We start from the raw sequence: 13,193 nt of genomic DNA, 5'->3' as shown, positions 1-13,193 counted from the left end.
ACTGAATTTAGTTGTCTTGTCACCCTCAAGTGATCATAATTTTGGAGCTGCTTCCTCATTATAACACCTGCATGCTACTGAAAGCATTTTTATAAAAATAATCTGCTATCTTTAAGGCACCTCAAATCCACCATCTAAAGATCCCACTAGACCTTGCCTTCTCTGCTGTCTAATACATTTTTTTTTAATCTCACTCCTCCTCAAAGGAACTCAGATCATTCAGACTAGAGATGTAGAGGTTATATTTCTGAATGTTCTCCTACATTTTAAAAAAGAAAACTCCCTGTGCTTGGTAAATCAGTTCACTAGCTCTCTCCCTGGATTTTTTTTATAATGTGGAGAAGTATACAAAATGTACAGCCTCATATCCATCTCCATTCTGCAGTGATGCAATCAGAAATCCCAGTACCTTTTTCTGCATATGGTTGTAGAATTGCCCTTTTAAATATATCCTTTACTATACAAGGCAACTGGACCTGTTCAGTGTTGGCTGCATTTTGCACATAATGATAGATATGCATTAATCAAGGCTGTCACATATGTTTACAAGTCCATATGAAAGTACTAGGGGACTCCATTCATTATGTAGAAATTGAGAGCAAGTTCATTCTACATGGACAATTGGGGGGGGGGGGGCGGTTTGTCATCAGTCTGAAACTACAAAAGGTTATGAAACTGTTTTTTTTCTTTTAGTGACAACTATGTTTGCTGGAACATTGTTTTTACATGATGCCAAAAGCACTGGAAGAACTGAGTTCTAAATGTCCTGATGATGAGAATTTCTGGAAAGGGTAAAGAAGGACAAACTAGCCAACTCACGTGACTATGTCTCACCTGTGGTTAGGCTCAATCACTGTTTGGGGAAATAACTATATTTATGTTTTATGACATTTGCTACATTTAATTTACTTCAGTTGTGGATTGAAAAATACAGTGCCCTATATGAAATAATCTGAGAATGCTTAAAGCCAGTGACTGGAGCTGTGAACGAGCAAGACAGGTCTTTTTACAAACCTGAGAAGGCTCCGAGTTTGCATGAAAAATTGAACTATATAAAAATACATGGGGGGATTTTAAAAACCCAAATGATAAAAGGAGTGACTGTAGCTTTAAGCAACAGATTCCCTCAGTGGCTATTGCTAGGCAACCACAACATTCCAGACTGTGTTAAATCAGTAAAAGGCGGAAGAAGGAAGTAATAAGTCTTTCTTCACTATGAAGGAAGAATTATTGGGGCCAGGCTTATTTAGGGTTGCCAACTTCAGGCTGGGAAATTCCTGGAAATTTTGTGGTGGAGCCCGAGGTAGGCAAAGTTTAGGGAAGACAGGGACCTTAGCGGGGTACAATGCCATAGAGTCCACACTCCATAGAGTCTCCAGGGGGACAGAACTCTGTCATCTGAAGTTCAGTCTTAGAAATATCCAGGTCCCACCTGAAAGCAACCTCTGGGTTAATTGATATCACCTTACTTGGATTACTTGTGTAGTCCTGGCTGCTTGCTGCTGTTCAACAGCAGCCACCCTACAAAACCCAGTGTGATATAGTGGTTAGAGCTTTCAAGTAGGGTCTGGGAAACCCAGGTTCCAATCACCATCTAACAGTGGAAGGTCACAGGGTGACTATGGACCAGTCACAAAGTTTCAGCCTAACCTATCTCACAGAGTTGTTGTGCAGATAAAAAAATGAAAGGAGAATAATGTGATCTGCTTTGATCTCCACTGTGAAGAAAGGTGGGGTATAAATAAATATAAAAGGTTGGTTGGTGAACGGCTGAGATAGAGAGAATGAGGCAGTTGCCAGGGGTGGTGCCAGCAAGGGAGGGAAAGAGAAAAGTGTGGGGAGGTGGATAAAAGAGAAAGTGAGGTGCCATCCCACAAGTCCTTGAGGGTTCCTTACAATGTAAGTCATTCTGGCCCAGTAGATGGCACCATACAACTGGGCCGCAGTTTTCTCAGGTAGAGCTTGCTGAAGGCAGGGGAGAGGGAAAGTTTAAGATAGAGAGGCAGATAAAAGCAGGTTGCTTGTTGGGTGAGAAGGAGATTTGGTTACCAACTCCAGGTTAGGATATTCCTAAGGATTTGGAGGATGGAGTCTGGGAATGGTGGGGTTTGAAGAGGGGAAGGACCGGAGGGTGGTATAATGGCATAGATTGCACCCTCCAAAGCAGCCATTTTCTTCAGGGGGGCTAGAATTGCCAACCTCCAGATGGGGAATAAGATCACCCACAAATACAACTGTTGTCCTGATGACAGCAATCAATTCCTCTGGAGAAAATGGCTGCTTTGGAGGGTGAATTTTATGGCATTATACCCTCCTGATGTTAATTTCCTCCCCAAACATTGGCTTCCCAAGCCTGGAGTTGGAAACCCTAGGGAAACTGATCTCTATAGGGGGATGATACATTGTGATTTTAGGAGTTCTCCAGGCCCTACTGGAGTTTGGCAAACAAGGTTCCTGCTTGTTATTTTATAAATGTTGGACCTTTTGCAAAATGAAAATATGCAAAGAAACCATCATTTCTTTATGAGATACTAACAACATTCTTATTTATTAGAGTGAAAAAGCCTAAATATTTCCATGAAGCATTTGTAATGTTAACAAATCAGTTCTGTTAGTATAGTGTCCAGAAAATTGTAAACTGATTAAAGAGCTAACAAAAGCTAAGCCAAGAACTGTCAAATGGCAACTGTGGTAGAAATGACTGGCTCTGTTCTGCTTAGCCATAAACCTGCACCATACTGGTGTATGCTTCAGCACATATATCTCCAGTAGGTCAGAAAGGTCCTGTCAGGATTCAGAACAGTTGGAGGAAAAGCAATGTCTCCTGACAAAAAGAGGCGAAGAAGACCCTGCAGGGAGCAGCAAGAGGAAAGGCCAGATAGACAGGATAGTGAGGTCAGCACCGTCTTCCCTGATAAGTGTCATTTCTTATTTGTCTCCAGATTGCTACTCTCAGGCATTATCCTCCTTCTTCTTGGAAGTTCTACAAATCTCTCCCCCACCCCCTGCTAGTCATGTAGCTAGAAGCCTGTCTCTGCGTACTTTCACACTGCAACTGTTTGTGAGTAGATTTTGCTATTCTTACACAGTAAAAATCCAGTTGCAAAGTGCATTATTTAGTTTGTGTGAATGCACCCTCTGTCTCTACTTTTCAATATCATGTCTGCAAATTCCTGAATAAAGCTTTCCCTACCTTGTGATCAGTTTGTGCATTTCTGTCGTGTTAATCACTAAGTCAACAAGAACTACATCAGGTCATAGCTAAAAGGAAGGCTATAATCTAGGTGAATCACCATCCAGATCCAGAGGGGAATGAGGCTATACCTGCCATCAAGCCACTTAAAAGCAACAGAGCAGCTGATATCCTCTGGCTACCATACGGGCTTCCCTGGCAGGTTTTCTTGCCAGTCTAAACAACAAGGGTACTGAATTCACATTGCTAGCTATAGCATATTTGTATCCTGCTCTCTTAAAGAAAAGATAAAACACATGATGATGAGCTATAAAGCAGAGCAAAATAAGCAACAGGGTTCCAGTAAAATGAGCAGTAAGAAAGGCACAGCTTAAAATCAGTAATAGCATTGAAACCAACCTTATATCCCAAACTATCAGTTTAGCCATCCTAACAACAAAATGTGAAAGGGCACTAGATAATCACAACAACAGCAATTGCAGAATAAAAACAAGTGAAAGAGGGTATCTTAAGATCAGCCATTGGCAAAACACCTGAGCAAACAAAAAAGCCCTTCATCTGGATCCTAAAGCTCAATAAAAGCGTTGCTAGATGAACTGGTGCAAAGGAAGGAGTTACAAAGATGAGGCAACACTACAGGGGAGGCCTTGTGTTTGGTTTGTTTGTTTAGGGTAGTTCTATGCTGCCTCTTCAGAATCCTGTGCAAGGCAGATTACAATTAAAGCAATATAACAAAATGTTAAAAAGACATTTAAAATAAGCCATTGGACATAAACAGCATAAAAACTATCCATAAAATGGAGACAGATCATTTAAAATTTTAGTAAGATAAAACCTCTGATTTAAAACCTGGGTAAAAAGTTGTGTTTTGACCTGGCACCTAAGAGAAAGTAAAGTAGGCCATGGGAGCCTCAAGGGAAGAGCGTGTTTCAAAAGAGAGGTGCCACCGCAGAAAATATCTTGTCTGTAGGTGCACTCACCTCACTGCTGAAAACAGGAGCAGAGAGCAGTAGGGGTAGGTGTTCAGCAACAGTCAAGCTGAAAAAATACCTGAAAAATACCGGGGGGGGGGCGTGGGCGTGTTTTAGATTAATACAGATTAGAGAATCTCCTTGCAAAAAGCTGGTTATCCTGAACCCAAATAACCCCCCCAAAATTGGGTTTTATTCAGGATTTCAGAACAGTAGCAGTTAAAGATCTTCAGGTGCCCCCCTTGAAGATTTCCCAGGCAACAGGAGGGAGGGTGGAAAAGGCTGAAAGAAAGAAAGCCATTCTGCTGGGATTCTCCAGTTGGACATTGGTTTCATTGTTCCTGCACTGCCACATTGACCCTGGTTTCTGCTGGGTTTCTATGAATCACCACTGGTTCTGTTGGCCATGCAAAAGTTCCATCTTACTAGAATTTGTTTTGCTGGGATTCTCTGGTCTGGCATTAGTTCTGTGGGGTTTGCCACATTGGCTTGTGGTTGTGATGAGATTCTTGGATTCTATGTTAGGTTTGTTGTTGGTTCTTAGCATACAAGGTATTGACCAGTAGTTGCTGCAAGCATGCCTCTTTTGTTTTTGTCCTGGAGAAAAAAATGACTCTCCTCCCCCATTGGAAGCAATGGAGAATGGATAAGGCATCTTGTTTGGGGGACCATAGACTTGGACCCCTCGACCCAACCTTCTTCAAACTTGGGACTTCTGTGAATAGGCACCAGCAGCTGTGGAGCAATTTTGGTGCCTAGCTTTTTTAAAAGAAAACAAAACGGCTCCACTAGCCCCAAGTTAGGTTCTGCACAGGCTATAATGGAGATGACAAATATTGAATTCCTGAATAAAACCCAGATCCAAATACCATACCAATACTGGGATCCCCAAAATCAGTCATACTGGGTTTTTTGGGCTCCATATACCTGAATAAAACAACAACAACAACCCATTTTTAATGCATATCCCTGGAGAGCAGGACTTGAGAGGCAGATCTTAACCGGTGGCTGGATAATGCAGAAGATGGGGGAAGTGAATACCACTCACTTTGTCTCTGAGAGCAGAAATATAACTGAAGACAAGATTAAGACCCACTGCCTGTGGTCACAAACACTAAATAATGCACTTTCAATCCACTTTCAGTGCACTTTCCTACTGGATTTTACTTCGTGAACTGGAAAAATCTAGTTGGAAAGTGCATTGAAAGTGCATTATTTAGTGTGTGTAACCACAGCCTCTGAGATTCTAAGAAGCCTCACAGCCTTACAAAAAAATTGTATTATTCTAACATTGAAATTTAGTATTTTTAAAATTTAGAGACCCATGATAATCTAAGGCCTTAAACTGTAGCCTACTTAGCTGGTATATAAACCCAGCTCTGCTCAGAGCTGGAGAACAAAAGGCATTATTAGTTTTAGCATAAAAGAAAAAAGGAAAGGCCCCCTGTGCAAGCACCAGTCGTTTCCAACTCTGGGGTGAAATTGCTTTCACAACGTTTTCACGGCAGACTTTTTTATGGGGTGGTTTGCCATTGCCTTCCCCAGTCTTTTACACTTTCCCTCCAGCAAGCTGGGTACCCATTTTACCGACCTCGGAAGGATGGAAGGCTGAGTCAACCTTGAGCCGGCTATCTGAATCCAGCTTCTGCCGCAATCGAACTCAGGTCATGAGCAGAGAGTTCAGACCACAGTATTGCAGTACTGCTGCTTTACCACTCTGCACCACGGGGCCACTTTTAGCATAAAACTTCTATCCTTTTCCTTTATGTGGCTGATGTTTATGGCTATCTGTGTTTGTCTACCTTCAGACAGTTGTTTATCTTCTTTTCAGCACACACTGCCATCATGCACAAGATTTCCACCAGCAGTCTCTTGCTCATTTCGGCACCTGCAAATAGAGCCATCCAAACCCATCAGCGATTCTTAGATCAAAGTTCAGAAAAATCACAGATGTGTCCAGCAGAGAAAGAACACTTTACCACAGATGAAAGTATAGTTAAAAGGAAGACACACAGGGAAGAAAGAAATCATTGGCCCACAGAGAATACCTGTTTGTGTCCAAAGGAAAAACTGAAAACTTAATCCTGAATCTATGTTATTGGTTAAAGCATTATTATAGTTTGCACTGGGGATACAAACTGTGATTAGGAGCATAATTAATTAAAGCATTAGTAAGTTAACTGTAAGAGCCAATATTAATCAATAAGGACAAATTTCTAATCATCAGGGCTGCTGGTTCAGAACATGCTGATTTGTCAAAGCTATTTTGGTCCTGGTGTATCAGTATTTTTAATATGAAGAGAATGAAATGGAAAATATTAAACCTTTTAAATAGTAGTGTACAATTAAATAAACAGTCATCTGATGCATACAGTTGGAAATCTGACACAAGCTCCATGGCTGATGAACGCATTTTGAAATGCAAGGAAACCTCCCTCCTAATCAAACTGACCAATTTAAAGAGAAGTTATGATGTGTCACATCTGCAAAGAATATGAAAAGCTTTTTTAAAAAAAATAAGAATTCAATAATGTCTTTGTGTATGTTTATGTATTGTAACAATAAAAAGAGACAAAACCAACCAAACAAAAGAAAGCATAATAATAGGGTTGGACCTAAATGAAATATACTCCAAAATTCAGAAAGGAAGGAAGGAAGGAAGGAAGGAAGGAAGGAAGGAAGGAAGGAAGGAAGGAAGGAAGGAAGGAAGGAGAGGTGGAAATAATGCAACTTTAATTGATTTCTCCAAGCTGCTGGCTGGCTGGCTGGCTGGGCTTGAAGAAGTGATTTAAAGAAACAGATGCCTTCTCCAAGCCAGCTGATAGGGTGGTGGGGGCTTTGAGAGCCACACAATATGTGGGAAAGAGTCACATGTGGCTCCTGAGCTGCAATATGGCTACCCATGGTTTAGCTCCAGCTTTTAGACCCGCTGCCCTCTAACCTTTGTCTCTCCTACTTCATTGGCATCAGTTCCCTAGTAAACCCTAGAGTTCTTGACTCTTTCATGGGTAGAGGGCACTTAGGGACAATTGTGTCAACAACCTAGGCCATTTCCATATTGCAGAGAGCGGTCAGGGACCAACAAACTTATCATCAGCTGAGATGGGAAAATTCCCAGGTGCTGATAGGAAACCCCCAGGCACTTGGGGCAGACCATCTTAATGGGTACACCACCTCACAGAGGAAGGAGGAAGCAGCAAGTCTAAACTCTATCAGGAATTGATCTATCCATAACAAGACTGAATCCCCCCATCTCCAGATCAGCCTCCCCATCTGTATAAAGGACCAGATCCAGTGTTTTTCTGCTAATGTGTGGAGCCACTAATTACTTGGAAATGGCTGTCACAAAGGCCATGATATCCTGAGCCTCTCCTGACAGCTTGGCCTCAGCATGGATGTTAAAGTCACCCTCAACCAGCAGCCTTAGTGTGTCATCAATGAGGCAATAGGACGGAGGAGAGGAAGTAGCCAGTCTCCCCACCATTGTGTCTGGATTATGGCCAGCTGGATCCCAGCCAGTGTTTCCTCTAAGCTAAGTTAGTGTGAGCTAGCTCACAGTTTTTAGCATCCGGCTCACATATTTTTGTCTTAGCTCAGGAAAAATAGCCTCTGAGCAAGCTAATTTATGCAGTAGCTCACAACTTTAATGCCAGGAGCTCACAAAGTAGAATTTTTTGCTTGCAGGACTCCACAGCTTTGAGGGAGTATTGATCCCAGCCCCTCCCTCCAGTTTCAAGCTACCCCCATGATGCTATCAAAAGGGCTGATAGAAGTGCTCAGAAGACTAACAACACTTTTTTAAAAAATAAGACTAATAAAGAATAGTTGTTTGGTACAGCTTCGATGGTGTTGAAAACTGCTTAGCTATATGAATATTACGGTAACCGGAAAAAAACTCAAAGGAAAAAAGCACAAAGGAAAAATGCCCAAAGGAAAAAAACCCACTGACATAAACGCTCACAGGAAAAAAGCCCCTTAGAAACATGCCCACATGGAAACATGCCCACATAGAAAAAAGCCTGTAGTGAAAGTAGCCCACATGGGGAAAAGCCCACATGGAAAAAGTCCAAATGGAAAAATATGTAAAGCACCGTAGGTTTTTATAATTGTGGATAACCATTAATAATATTTTGTTGTTATTTTTGGATTACAGTATGTCATATTCACATGCAACAAAAAGTGACCATTTTGTTATCAATGAACTTTATTAAGAAGGAAAAACACTAATAACAGAAATTAAACTCTACATAGAAATATATTTAAATGAAATTAAATAACTTTATTAATTTACAATTTGTCAAACTTTTTAATGTCAATACATTGTGGTACACCCAGTGACCATGACAAAAGACTCTAATAACTCTAATAGTAAAAGAAACAATTATATAACAACAATAATAACTCAGACATAATTCTTCATTGCAAATTAGCAAATCTCTTTAAGTAACTAAGTTTATCTTCCACCTTCTCATATTGCTGCACAGAAGTGGCAACCATGTCATGTCATATTTCCTCTTTTTCACCTCTAAGCGACCTGCCTGTGCATTAAGGGGGGAAAACTAAACCACAAATGATCACCAGTGTTCCCTCTAAGCTGAGTTAGTTTGAGCTAGCTCACAGTTTTTTAGCTTCCAGCTTACACATTTTTGTCTTAGCTTAGGAAAAATAGCCCCAGAGCCAACTAATTTAGGCAATAGCTCACAACCTGGCCCCAGAGCAAACTAATCTATGCAATAGTTCACAACTTCAATGCCAGTAGCTCACAAAGAAGAATTTTTGCTCGCAAGACCCCATAGCTTAGACTTAGAGGAAGTATTGATGATCGCATGCTTAATTTTGAATGCAGTAGTCTGATGGTGCCTTATTTCTTTACTATGTACTGTTTTCTTTACTATGCACTGTTTTCCATTGTTTTCAGCAATGAAATGCTGAAAGATGGAGAAAGAACAGTAGCATTCTAGTAATGAAATAAATTAGAGAAAGCCCGGAAAACAATGTAGAGTAAAGAAATAAGGCACCATCAAACTATTGCATTCAAAATTAATGACGGTCCCAGAGAAAGGAACATAAGGATCCGAAACGAGAACAGACCAGTTTTGCATCGTCAGACTGTATTGTTTGGAAAGAACCTGATATCATCTTATGGACAGTAGTGACGTTGTGTGCTTTGGATGGTATTTATCACTGAATTTGTTACTGAAATTTACATTGTAATACTATGTTGTGAATGGAAAGTATTGTAATTATATTTTGAGATTGTTTTGTAACACGGAGAGTATCTTTTCTGTCATTTCCTGATTGTTAACCTCCGTGGTCCCGGCAATGTTTGACGTCATCATTTGGGGAAGCGAAAGGAGCAGCGCAGTTGGTGACCTTCCCGTCCCCCTCATTTAAAGACCCCTGCTGATCAGCTCACACCTCATTTACAGACCACCATGGGGGGAAGGGATGGGGAGGCAGCCTGGGGTGGCAAGAACCCCAGTGCTGCCCCCCAAGTCCCTGGAAAATTGTCTTTCAGGAAACCAGTCCCTGGTGCCAAAAAGGTTGGGAACCACTGTAGTAAACCATGTGGAGCACACATTTCTCAAAATAGATCCTAAAGAAGTACAAAAAAGATACCTGACTGCTTTGAAGACCTTTCTGCAGACATACTGGTTTTTATTTTCTGCAGACATACTGGTTTTTATTTATTATTACATCTATGGGTGAGAAACAGAATTTGGAAAACCATGCTTTACTAAATCAAACCCATGCTGCTTCTAAATAAATTCCTCCCACTATCTAATTTTCCCCCTCAGTACAGTGAACTTACCTAAGTCAAGTCAAGTTAGCCTTTATCGGGATAAAATATATATATATATATATATATATATATATATATATATATATATATATATATATATATATATATATATATATATATATATATATATCAAAGCAAATTGGTTAAAAAAGAAAAAGATAAAATGGAACGGTTGCATACATATACATCAGGAAAAGCATAAGCATAAACTATTTCTATGAGATCCTTTGGCGTGCCTTTAAAACAGAATAAAGAAACTTATCCACTTTCTCAATGACACTAGATGAAGTATCAATCAAAAGTCTAGCGACCATAAGTGCATCAGAACAATCAACCGTGCTAACGAAAAGAGGATGTAAATACTTGTGACGAAGATCTTTATACAAATTACAATAAAGAAGAATATGAGTAATTGACTCCACACATTTTTACTTGCAGAGACAGTATCTGACTGAGTAGGCTGTCTTGTTAAATCTGCCATAAAGAATGGCAGAGGGCATGGCGTTGCATCTGGCAAGGGAAAAAGCTCTACGCTGCTGTGGCACCTGCAAGACAGATAGATATGAGGCCATTTTCCCAGTACTAAGAGAAATCTCAAAACTCAGTGGGGAACAAGTTTTCTTAGCCAGACTGTCTAGGTCTTGGCGCTCAATATCCAGTAACCTGTTTTTAATTTTTTGGACTGCGGTGGTGAAGGACAGCACGGGCAATCGTTCTAGGGATAAACCCATTGCTTTTATTTTTCTCTCAATATGTGCTGACCAATTTGACAAATTAAATTCAGAGAGCATTTGAGAGATATAGCTCCCCGGTTCAGAGCTGTAGTGCAAGCGTAGCCAGTGCATGAGCCATGCACTAGTAACCATTAAAGACATGCCAGTTTCTAAGCTAACTGCATATGGGACACATTTTGGCATGCTCAGAATTTTATGCAAGGATTTGGATTGGACACATTCAATAGCACATTCATAAAATCCAATCCAGATTGGGATGCCATACAGAAGTTGTGAAATCACTTTGGCTTTGAATATTTTTATGGCAGCTAGCACAAATTGGTTACCTCTGCCATAAAAAAATGAGCTATGGCAGATACACTGATGTTAGCTATCTTCACTGCATACTTGCGATGGGTAGACCAAGTCACATTATATTGAAAATAAACACCTAAGTATTTAAAATACTTGACTTGCTCTATCTCTTTATCATCAGAAACCCATTTGTAAAGTCACTTTTTAGAGAAAACTAAGATTTTGGACTTCTCATAATTGAGTTGGAGCTTATTACTAGTAAAATACAAAACACAATGGGACAACAGACATCTTAAGCTCACTCTAGAGCAGGACAACAGCACCGTATCATTAGCATAAAGTAACAAGGGTACATGTAATGCACCAAGTTTTGGACTATGGCAGTCAGGACCAGACAGCTGAAAAGCCAGGTCATTAAGGAAGAGATTGAATAAAAAAGGAGCCAAAATACAATCCTGTTGACACCTTTATTGGCAGCAATCTTCGATGTTAGGTTGTCTGCTAATGAGCATTTGATCTGGTGGCAAAAAGGTTGGGAACCACTGTAGTAAACCATGTGGAGCACACATTTCTCAAAATACATCCTAAAGAAGTACAAAAAAGATACCTGACCGCTTTGAAGACCTTTCTGCAGACATACTGGTTTTTATTTTTTCCCCAGCTCCTATGGGTGAGAAACAGAATTTTAAAAACCATGCTTTACTAAATCAAACCCATGCTGCTTCTAAATAAATTCCTCCCTGTGACGGAAATGAACGGGTTAACAAGAAAACTAAGGACGCATAGAGCCTGCGTCAGATGACCTGAGGGTGGGGGGGCCAGAGTGCTCGGAACTCTCAGAGGTGATTGACAGCTAACGGCTAAGGGCCGTTAGTGTCAGACGGAGTCTGAGGGAGACTGCTAAAGAGAGCAGTTGGTCTGAGAAGCAGCTGTGACAGGAGCTGAGGAGAGTCTTCGAGAGAAGCAAAGCTCACTGTTCACTCTATAAAGACAGCCACGGGGCTGTGTGTGACTAGAGAAGAGTCATAGTAAAAGACCTGAGAGGTCACAGACACAGAGACACTTCTCTTAAGAGCTAAAGAGGTGGTTGAGGGAAAGATGTGGGTCTAGAAGTCTGAAGGGCTGGGAGAAGAGACACCAGTCGACTTAAGGGACTTGGCACATTATACCCAAGAGGCCAACCCAGAATAGTGTTGGAGAGTGAAAGCTGTATGATCTGTGAAACCTGAAAGACCTAAGTGAAATTGATATTATAAAGCCTGAACTATGAAGAAACTGTTAACTGCTTGAGATACAATATAGCCCATGTATATATTTTCCATTCCCCAGTTGAAGACGGTGTGTGTACATTAATAAATTTCTGTGGTTTACTTTAAAGTTCTCTGGTGCCAGTATATTGGGAAAGCTATCAAAGCTGCTGTGGTCCCCTGCAAACTGAGTTTATATTCAACTGAAAGCAAAACAAAAACCCTGAAGAGACTAGTAGTGAGAAATCCATATTACACCCACCCCTTGCGTTTCATAGTCATGAGGTAAAATTCAAAAGGAAGAACTGAGGCGGAAGAGGGGCTGGGGTAGCCATAAGCCGCATATAGAAGCGATCCAGTGAGACCGCGAGGCGCGCTGCTATACTCCCAATATCTAATTTCCCCCCTCAGTACAGTGAATTTACCTAAGTAAAAAGTCTTGCTTTCTTCAGGATCTGTTGATACAGCCCAAAATTGGATTTGCCTTTTTAGCCACCGCATCACACTGTTGACTCATGTTCAGCGTATGATCCACTAAGACCCCTAGATCCTTTTCGCACATACTACTCCTAAAACAAGTCTCCCCCATCCTATAACCATGCATTGGATTTTTCCTACCTAAATGCAGAACTTTATCCCTGTTAAAATTCATTTTATTGATTTTAGCCCAGTTTTCCAGCCTGTCAAGGTCATCCTGTATCCTGTTTCTGTCTTCTGCTGTATTGTAGAAATGGCCTGGGTCATACCAGGCTAATCCTTTTATATCTCTGGTCCCCAATTGTAGAGACTGGTGTGATCCAGTTATTAAAAACCTCCAAGGAAGGAGAGCCCACCACCTCCTGAGGAAGCCTGTTCCACTGAGGAATCGCTCTTACAATCAGGAAGTTCTTCCTAATGTTGAATTGGAAACTCTTCTGATTTAATTTCAACCCATTGGTTCTGGTCCTACCT

The sequence above is a fragment of the Heteronotia binoei genome, chromosome 6, assembly GCF_032191835.1.
Source record: "Heteronotia binoei isolate CCM8104 ecotype False Entrance Well chromosome 6, APGP_CSIRO_Hbin_v1, whole genome shotgun sequence".
Taxonomy (NCBI): domain Eukaryota; kingdom Metazoa; phylum Chordata; class Lepidosauria; order Squamata; family Gekkonidae; genus Heteronotia; species Heteronotia binoei.
This window is presented reverse-complemented; position numbering follows the sequence as displayed.